Source organism: Perognathus longimembris, chromosome 2 (genome assembly GCF_023159225.1).
Source record: "Perognathus longimembris pacificus isolate PPM17 chromosome 2, ASM2315922v1, whole genome shotgun sequence".
NCBI lineage: Eukaryota > Metazoa > Chordata > Mammalia > Rodentia > Heteromyidae > Perognathus > Perognathus longimembris.
In genome coordinates, this window is record NC_063162.1 from 135036557 (window position 1) to 135043354 (window position 6798).

Consider the following 6798-nt stretch of genomic DNA (forward strand, 5'->3'; position numbering starts at 1 on the left):
GCACTAGCACTGAGATTAGAGGGTGCCCATCGGAAGGTATGTTGGCAGGCATGTGAATGTCTGTCACCTGCAACACCTTCAGTTGACTGATAGAGGCCCCTGATATGTGGTTAGACATTAAGTCACTGAATCTCCACATTCTAGAACAATCTGATCCAGATGTGGTGGAACTCAACTCTGTAATCTTAGTTGGGAGGCAGAGGTCTGAGGATAGCAGTTTGAGGCCAGCCAAAGTACAAAAGTTTGTGAGATTCCATCTTTATCAGTGACTGGGTATACTGAAGCATACCTGTGATTCCCAATGACATGAGGAAACATAAATAGGAGGATCACAGCCTAGACTAGCTGGGAGCATAAAATGAAATCCTACCTTGAAAATAACCAGTACAAAAGGGGACTGGATGAGTGGCTTAAGAGGTAGAGTACTTGCCTACCAAGTGTGAGGTCCTGAGTTCAATTCCTGGTACCACCAAAAGAAACTGATTGCACCCATTATCTATACATTGTTGAAAAGGGAAACGAAATAGTGCTTTTATGAGCATTTTGGTGACAAACCAGGTGGAGATCCCAAACCAGACACCCATAGCTTTTCACTAGGTATATACATCCTTAGCTATCCTGTGTGATTGTGATTGTGTTTCCTCCCTCTTGTGTGAAGGAATCTTGTGTTATTCTGGCCGTTGAGCTGTGGGTAAAAGTAACATGTGCCAATCCAGCACCAGGACATTCCACTGCTAGCTTTAGACCTTTTTAGAGTTCTCTCTTCGTCCAACATGGGTACTGGCAACACCTGGTACTCCTCCATTACCCCAAGTCCTTGGGGGTAGGGGTAGGGTAGCAGAAACTCCAGCTGTAACATGGAGGGTGTAGCCACACTTCGTTGTTATAAGACACTAAGATTTTGGAGTCATGCATAACTGCAGCAGCAGCCAATTTTGTGCTGACTGGTGCAATGTTTTATATAATATGACATGGTAGAAAAATATGAGCTTTGGAGAAAGAAAGTCTGAGGCTGAGCTCTTAACAGCTACTGACTGTGGACAAATCCCTTAACAGATTTTAACTGAACTCTGCTTCTTTATCCAAAAACTGGTAGTTATCATAGCTAAGATATGGAATCAATTCAGATGCCCCTCAGAAGAAAATGTGATACACACACACACACACACACACACACACACACACACACACACACACACTGGAATTCTCTGCTTCCATCAGAAAGAATGACATTGCCCCATTCATAAGGAAATGAAGACTTGGGAAAAAATCATATTAAGCAAAGTAAGTCAGACACAAAGAAACATAGGCTGCATGGTTTCCCTCATTTGTAATAACTAGAATATGTGTAGAATATTCTTAGGAGAGGATCACAATGGATCAATTAGCTATCTGCATGTGACCATATAAAATGATTATCAAAATGAACTCCAAGAAATGGAAACAAGAGGGTTTTGTTGTTGTTGTTGTTTGCCTGTCCTGGGGCCTGAACTCTGGGCCTGGGCACTGTTCCTGAGCTCCTTTTGCGCATGTCTAGCACTCTATCAGGTTGAGCCACAGTACCATTTCTGGCTTTTTTGTGATTAATTGGAGATAAGAGTCTCACAGACTTTCCTGCCAGGGCTGTCTTCAAACCACGATCCTCAGATCTCAGCCTCCTGTGTAGCTAGGATTACAGGCACGAGCCACTGACATCCAGCTGAACAAGAGGTTGTGTTGGTTTTTGTTTTTGTTTTTTGTAAATTGTACTATCTGCAGTTCTTTCTTTTGCCTCCGTTGGTTTATTCCTTGTTGTCACTGTTGTGTATTTCTGTACCCTTTGTCTTATATGTAAGTTTATCTGATTTGGGGAAGGGAAAGGGAATCACAGAAAAGGTGGGACAAAGGGTAAACCAATTTAACAGGGATACTCACTAGACTCTATGTTGGAAATGAACTTTACAACTTGTGAGGGAGGGGAATTAGGAGGGGGGAAAGTGAGAGAAAATGAGGGAGGGGGTAACACTGTCCAAAAAGAAATGTATTCATTATCTGACTTATGTAAACATAACCCCTCTGTACATCACTTTTACAATAAAATTTAAAAGAAAAAAATAGAGTTATGGTTCCTGTCTCATAATGCTTTTATTAGGTTTGGGAATAGTAGGCATAAAATACCTAACACAGGATTTGGCACCTAGGAAATGCTTGATTTGGAATTGTTTTTATTTCACATGGTCCTGAAACTAACCGTTGGAGAAAAGGGAGCAGGTGGGAGTGTAAGAGAAAGATAACTCATTATGGGTGTTTCTGAGGTGCCCAAAAAGGCAGAGCAAGCCCCTAGGATGCCATTTACAGTTTAGCCTTTTTATTGCCAGAGGAAAGGCAGAGTCTACTTATAGGAACGATGATTGACACCTTCAGCATTTAAAACAAGAATTCAGCCAGGAAGTGGGTTCCTATCTATCTAGGACTCTCACTGAAGCTTGTTGTCCTAGTGAGTGGAGTACCAGCCCAGGCCTTTGCCCCAAGAGCCACTGGGCTGAACTCAGCTCTTAAATTAGCTTATTAGTATGATGGTGCCTGTTTCAGCTGGCTCAGCCAGGATCCAAGAATGTGGAATTCTATAAAGTGGAATGAGGAAGAAAGAAGAGCCACAGAATATCTATTAAGGCAAGAAAGGACTGGGGGCCCCTCCTTTCTGGTTCCTCCCCACCCCCCACCGCATACAGGCACGTCTTCCCTTCCTACTAAGTTTACCTAATAGAGGAGTAGGAACAAATGGGGAAAGAAGTAGGGACCATTCTACTTCCGTGTGGCCCTTCCCTTGGTATGCCTTTCTTCTGGAAACAGTTAAGTTCATGATGCCATTCCTACTGCTATTTAATTTGGTAGAGTTGGTGAGTGCCAAGCTCAGACTTCTTCAAGGTCTGCTCCCAGCTCATTGTTCTCTGAAATACCACATCCTGGCCAAGACCTTGGAATCATAAACATTCAACGGCCTGAACCCTGGGACTCCTCAGCACTACCCCTGGGGTGAAAGCTGCTAAAACATACCACATATGTGGAACTCAGGCACTCCAGTCCTAAGGAGAACCTGACCCCCACCTCAACCACCTGCCATTGGCTGGAAATCAGAAAAGAAGCAGTTGTTACAGCCCTCACAGCCTCTGTTAAATAAGAAACAATAACAAAGAAATGGATTATCACTATGGCTCACGTGATAGAGCATTTGCCTAGTAAATGCAAGGCTCTTAGTTCAAACCCCAGTGCCACCATTAAAAAAAATATATATGAGGGCTGGGAATATGGCTTAGTGGTAAAGTGCTTGCCTTGTATACATGAAGCCCTGGGTTCGATTCCTCAGCACCCTATATATAGAAAAAGCTGGAAGTGGCAGTGTGGCTCAAGTGGTAGAGTGCTAGCCTTGAGCAAAAAAGAAGAAGAAGAAGAAGAAGAAGAAGAAGAAGAAGAAGAAGAAGAAGAAGAAGAAGAAGAAGAAGAAGAAGAAGAAGCAGCCGCCGCCAGGGACAGTGCTCAGGCCCTGAGTTCAAGCCCCAGGACTGGCAAAAAACAAACAAAAATATGACATGCTCAGACCTAGACCAAGTACCACATGCTTGTGTACATGATTCCTCCACCCACCATCAGTGTGACCCTGACTTGCTCTTGATTAACTTTGACTTCCCCATGCAGCCCAGATCTATGGGAATTAGAGTGGAATAACACTGACCTCCAGCAGATGGATAATTCTTCAGTAATAGGCACTTTTGCTAAAAAGCACTGACTCCTTATTAACTAAAACACAAGTAAGGCAAAGCACTGACTCCTTGCTTATTAAATAAGACAGAAGAAAAGCTTGACGACCCTGCCTCCACTTCATATCTGTGTTCCTTGCTCTGAACTTTTTTTGCTTATTTTGTTGTTCTTGTTTGGTGTGTGTCTACTGGTCCTGTGGCTTGAACCAGGACCTAGGCTCTGTTCCTGAGCTTTTGTGCTGAAGACTAGTACTCTACCACTTGAACCACAGGTCCACTTTCTAGCTCTTTTGGTAGTTAATTAGAGATAAGTCTCACAGACTTAACTACCCGGTGTGGCTTTGAACTGCAATCCTTAGATCTCAGCTTTCTGAGCAGCTAGGGTTACAGGCAGGAAACCACTGGCACTGTTCTCAACACCCGCATTTTAAGCCTCAGCTCCAAACTGCAGAACTTCTAGCCATGTGCTCCTCATGCCCAATAAAAAGATGATGATGTCAAGGGCAGAGAAAGGAGATTAATTAAGAGGCACGAATAGCTGTGGAAGTAAAGCAAACATTGGCCCATCTTCAGAGTACAGATCTGAAGTTTAGGTTAAATAAACAAGAACTTTGGGGGCTAGGAGTGAGGAGTACGTGTGAGCAATTCAAGTCACAAGTGTGTTCTTTATCTCTCTTCTCCTATTGGAAGGGGCTCTGGAGAAGAAGTTATTACCTCTGTCATAGCAATCAAGATGAATGTATCAAGATGAAAGGGTCATTGCTGCCTGAAGGTCTGTGATGAGGAGGGCCTGCTGTTCCCTTCCTCAGGGGAAGTTTCCACCATCCATGTGGCAAAGATGATATCGGTAATGTCCCGTCCTTCCTTAACTGCAGAGATAATGTCCAGCAAAGATAGAGACAAAAAGGAAGCTGAGAAGCCAAGTTTTTCTCCCACTTTGACTGAATGTATGGTCCCAAATAAGGAGTCAGTGCTTTTCAGCAAAAGCAATTTAAGTGTCCCGTGTGTGTGTGTGTGTGTGTGTGTGTGTGTGTGTGTGTGTGTGTATTTCTGTAATCACCTTGGAATCCAGTAAGAATAGGAAAATCAGGAAGGTTTACCAGTACTTATATTAGATGTATATGGATTTATGACCAGGCAGGATGCAAAGGGAAATTAGATTGTGATACTGAGTCTAGGTGTTGGGGAAGAAGTCAATCTGGGTCAAGATCCCAGATTGTACCCTGACCCAGACTAAAATCTGTAAATTGGGTTTCTGTAACCATAAGAAGGACAAGTGATATGCCCCCCAGAACTCAGAGTAACTTTTGAGAACTACGTAAGAATATTTAGAAGTTATGGGAGCCAGTTTGAAGATCTCCAGTAACTTGAAATCTATCATGGTGGGAGTATTTACAGCATGGAAATTGGCAAACCTTATGAGTTAGAGACTACTTATGATCATCACCACAATTTTTCTGGTTCCCATTTGTGTGTGTGTGTGTGTGTGTGTGTGTGCGTGTGTGTGTGTGAGTGAGTGTGTGTGTGTGTGTGTTGATCTTAGGGCTTGAACTCAAGGCCTGGGTGCCATTGCTGAGCCTTTTCGCTCAAGGCTAGTGCTCTACCAGCTGAACTACAGTTACACTTCCAACTTTTTTGGTGCTTAATTGGAGATAAAAGTCTCATGTACTTTCCTGCTCAGGTTGGCTTTGAACCATGAGTCTCAGATCTCCTTAGTATCTAGAATTACAAGCATGAGCCACCAGAGCTTCATTCTTCAAGTTCGCATTCTTCTTTTTAAAGAGCCAGTTTACTGGGGCATGTGTGGTTTCTAGTCCTGAGGGGGAATGGATCAGAGGAATCAGTTCTGAATATAGAATAGAACCCTCTGGAACCTTCCATACCTTTGAAGACTCTTCAAAAAAAGAAACATTTACTTTTAGCATTGAAAAAAAATCTGATCAAATAGGGGACTGAGCCTTCAGTCACTGAGATTTTAAATTTAAAAGCCTTTGGCTGAAGTGAAAATTGCATGTAAATGCTGGGTTGTATAGAGCCACAGGAGTCTACAGTAATGTTCCAAAAAAGGCCTTTATTAACTGCTCCATGGGGGCAGTAGTTTCCCATTGATGTGGCTTTGGGTGAGGGGGGAACAATTCTAGCCTTGTAGAGGGGGGAGATGCCTGGCTTGCAGCTCATTGTGCTCATTGCTTCTGGGCTGCTGTGGGTGGGACAGGGCTTTTAGAATTTGTTATAGACTGCATTGTGTCTCTGCAAAACTCCTATATTGAAGCCTTACCCTTAAAGGTCTGTATTTGGGTAATTATGGCTATATGAAGTCATAAGGATGTGACCCTAATCCAAGCTGATTGGTGTCCTCACAGAAAGAGGAAATGTGGGTACAGAGAAACGCGGGAAAGGAAAAGACCTCATGGGGACACGAATGGATGTCTGTAAGCCAAGGGAGAGGCCTCAACAGGTATCATCTCTGTGGTGCCCCAATCTTGAATTTCCAGTCTCCAGAATGATAAGAATATGAATTTCAGCTAATTAAGCCTCCTAGTCCCTAGCATTCCATTATGGCAGCTAGCTGACTAATCTAGCTACAAATCCAGGTTGCCTGCTTTCTGCTTTCACTTGCTTATTGATCTTACCTAGAGGATAATCGACACACACACCTCCACACACTTTTTTGAAGACCTTCCTAACCCTGCCTGGAGATTCTGTGTGCCCCATCAGCGGTGAGAAGGGGGGCCCTGCTGCAGGAATCAGAACACAGCAGGTTCCTGTAGGGGTGAATGTCAGACTGAGCAAGGGTAGACCGCAGCTCTGCAAGCTTCTACCTGCTGCTCTGTGAGCAAATCTGCTTCCCCACTCTGCTTCCGTGACCTCATCTATAATGGGGGCAAAGTATCCTCCTTGCTCATGGGATTACAGGGGCATCAACTAGGTGATGAAATGAGAAACACTGGGCACAGAGCTCAGGGAGCAGTCCCTTCTGGAGCGAAACCAGCCTGGACACAGCCTGGCTCCGACGGAGCTGCTCCCCCTGGCACTAGAGGTGGGGACACTCTGGGGATAG